Here is a 4220-nt window from a genome sequence, read left to right as displayed (position 1 = left end):
ATACTAATGGCCCTCTAGGCACCTGACCGTTGCAGCAGGTACTCATGGGAGCATATTTTTTGCCTGGACTGGTAGGCCTTTCTCTAGTAGTGACATATCCTTACTTGCTAGCGCGTGAACACACTTGGGCACCAGTGAAGTTTGCCAGGGCAGATCTAATGGAAACAATGTCAACACAACCATTCCGAATCTGACTAATAGCTCAAGCATCAACATATAAAAATACATTTCTCCTAAACCATGTGATGGGAACACGAGGGTACCCGATCTCCGTCACGAGGATAACTATTGATTTATCATCAACATGACACAAGTGATCCGGCTTCCGGTCAATAATATCCGAGCCTACAATCGAAGCACCACGTCACCTCCTGGGTATCAACCGTGCGCTGCCGGTTGACTTCGCCACAAAGGTTAAACCTTGGCTGCGAATCGAAGAACAAGCAAGAACGAAAAAGAATGCAACCAAGATTGCAGGTAAATGATTAAGCTCATGAATTGGTGTCTTACGAACTGATGACGGTGAAACTATTTTTGATAGATTAATCTAAGCAAAACATGAGTTTTCTTAGGCCGCGGCTACGGAATATAAAGGTTTTAGAGCCAACCAAGAAACCTAGACGCGTCCCTATTGGACACCAATTTGGGATCGGTGACATTGGAAATCTTATCTCCATAGTTTTCCGTACATATGAACAACGTCAAATTTGGACTCCGTTTGCGATTTGGCCGTCTATTTTAGTGCACGCTGCTCCTGGACTCCAAGGCAGACTTGAACTCGGGATGCCGTGGCCCTCTGGCTTGACTTGGATGTTGCGTCTGATCTTTTCCTCCTCAAGTCCTCCAAATACTTCCTCATTAGATAGCATATCATTCTGATAATTACTAAATGTACATAGGAACGAGCTCACATGTTCATTTAGTCAACATGCACAAAATCTAGTGATCGGTCCTTGCATATCCATATGAGGAGTACTGTTTGGATCCAAAATAGTGATGTCCTCGTCACCATAAAACTAAAAATTATGAAATTTTTTTTCCATGAAGAAATTTTGTCCCGCTACATATTAAATGTCCCCACAGTTGGAAGAGCAAATTTGGCCATTTACCATATAAAAATCACCGATGAATAGACCTCACTCGATCTGCTAAGCAAACATAAACAGTTTTAGCATCCAAGTTGGTTGAAATTGAGTAGATTTATTGCTGCCAGAAATTCTTCAAAAAACTGGGTCATAATGTAGGAACCATAACTCCCAGCATACAGCAGCTATCAACGTAATCTCTGTGTCAAAAGAAAGATACTTGAGTATATACTGCCACAATATAAATTTTCTAAGATTTTGATCTCCCATGAAACAGTTTTAACTAGCCATGAAACCACATCTACCCGGTCTGGAAACTCCTAAAACACATCGATTCGACATCTACCGCTCAAACTTCACGCCTAACCCTTCCCTACCACGAAGTACCACACCCAAACAACCTTAAATTGAGTGGTACTAAAGGGGATCTAGCCTCACCTAGGGGGTCCCCATGAAAATCACAAGGGGAGGTCGATGAAAACACCAATCTAGCATATCTCCTTCATCCTCTCTTCCTCCCCATTCCTCAATCCATCTTGCTCCTTCTCTTCTCGATCCTTGCTGCAATGGAGGAGATCTAGGGAGGGAGAGGAGTTGTGGAGATGGGAGGAGGCATGTTGGGGAGAGGAGTCACATAGGAGGGGGAAGGGGCAGCGCTGGAGTGGTCAGCTAAACGGGTTAGGGTAAGGGTTACATGCTCTACTCTTTGAAGAGATCTCATCCCTTGATTGTTCGGTTCATGGAACAGATTGCATTTGAAGCTGAGATCTACGCAACCATGGTCTCTGGTCATCTATATGAGCTATAGATCCAAAGTCAACTTTTGCCCATCTTTAAAACACGCGGTCAACCTTTACACCATTTACGCTTTCCAACATAAAAAATGATTTTGCCCGACAGCGCATTCTAGTGGATCACTCAAATAAGACCATCAAAACATGAATTTGAATATTAATAAAAAAATACCTGATTAAAGACAATTTAACTTCTGGTTTGTTACACATTTACACCTATGCAGCTTGCTTTTCTATTTATCCTTGAAAAATAAATGATTGACTCATCTAAAGTGACTCAAATCTTTTAACAATATTAACATATTTTCAGAGTATTTTCCCTATGATTCATCTATGTCCAAACAACCCCATTTTTTAATTTTTTTGTCTCCATATAAGCTTAATTCAATTAAACATTACTCCTCACATATATAATTTTCATGAGGTCATAATAGGAATTTCCTAAAGCTAGCTATTATTATTGTGTCTAGCACAATACCACAAGCCTTAAGATCGAGCATACAATTTGAAAACTTGACATTAGTTTTATGAGCAATAGTATACAGGCAAGAATCATTTCTAGGAAAAATTCCTCATAGAAGCCCTAAAATATTCAAACAATACACAACTATATCGATCTAGTGTAATAAATGGTCCCATAAATTTCTACGCATCTGGGCAAGTCATCTACGCTCTTGGGTCTGCGTCATTGATGGCACAAACTGTGGCAGAACTGCCTGAATTATTCCGGCTCAAGTACGCTAGTCATTGCTATACAGCTGATACTAACTCAACGCACTTCAAACGGAACAATCCATAGGTCTGTCGGGTCTCCGCCCGATGCAACCACGGTTCATCAGGATCAAAGCAGGTTTACCTCGCACGAAGGCGAGTTTACAATTGTACAACAGCTCACCAACTTTTAATTCACAGAATATTAAATATTATTACAAACCATTTCAAACTTAAGTATACTTATACAAACATTGTCTAGAACCACAAGCTATACAAGCTTGTGCCAGAGTAACAGCGGAAGAAAATTAACATCGCGACTACACGTCGCAAAAGTTGGCACCATGTTTCGCCCTAAACATGGCGTCATTCCGGAGGGTCACTGCCAGCCGGGGACGGATCCCACTCCACGGACCAGCCAGACGGAGAAAATGGCCTGGCTAGACCATCCGTTGGGTTCTCACAGGCCATACCTGAAAAATGGACTAGCAAGACTGAGTATACTAATACTCAGCAAGAGTTACCCGTTTCATGGTATACTTAGCCATGTAACTAGACTTATGAAGGCTTGTAATGGTTCTGGATTTAATTTTCAGCTGAAAAGCAACAAAGAGTATGATCCAATTTCCATGTTTTAGCTTTCAAATTCTAGTTTCATTAACCATTCTAGGTAAGCACCTATACTAGACAAACAAGGTAGAGATTAGCATCCATCAAGATTATTCCAACAATAGTTATTGTTTTTACTCTATGTGGCAGAAGGAATAAGCAGTCTCAATCTCCGCGAGAAACGAACGATTCTGAATCGAATTTCCAAACCTTGCAAGGGTAAACCTAACTCACACGCTTGGAACATCCAACGATCGTTCTGAAGCAACCGTTTGCCTTTCATTCCGACTCGTGGAACAGGGCCACCACAAGCGACTGTAGGACCATACGCACACCAATATGCAGGACATACGTCTGTAGCACGACTACATGACCGTACTCCCGTCCGCTGCGCGGAACGTACTCCCGCATGTCGGTGCGTGTGAAAAACCAAATTACGAGTGGTGGGAGGTATCTCCACTCCTTGGGCCGATTGGTTACTAGGTTTACCGCTTTTCATATTTCACGGCATATGGTTAGTACTTTCAAACGCTTAGCCACCACTACCACACACTACGACCTTATCAACTTTTATCAACACAGACGAGGTAACCATTCATGTCATGATACTGCACATGACCCCATCCATCGTCCTTATAGTGATTGCAGAATAGTAATCATTCAACTCCTATATCACGCGAGTGACAGGAAATCATCCGACTTCTGCCGGTCCTATTAGCAAAGCATCTATCCGATAAGGACTCAGGCTCAATGCATAGGTTCCTAGTATTCATGCATCTAGGGTTTCATTTCAACTCTTAGACTTAATGCATAATATAAATACATAAGTATAAAATTGTATAATTGTAGTAACTTCAAATATTGGGTTCTTGAGCGGGGCTGAGGTCAGGGATGTCAAATACTTCTGAACTTTGGTTTGGGGCTTCAGTTAAACTCTCGGTGACGTTCGCAGGATCTTCAGAAATCCTTGGCTCTGATTCCGGAACTAGCTTGTAGTCTCCGTCGTCGAGTGTCGCTGACT

The sequence above is a fragment of the Panicum hallii genome, chromosome 3 (assembly GCF_002211085.1).
Source record: "Panicum hallii strain FIL2 chromosome 3, PHallii_v3.1, whole genome shotgun sequence".
NCBI lineage: Eukaryota > Viridiplantae > Streptophyta > Magnoliopsida > Poales > Poaceae > Panicum > Panicum hallii.
Note: the sequence above shows the minus strand (reverse complement) of the source record.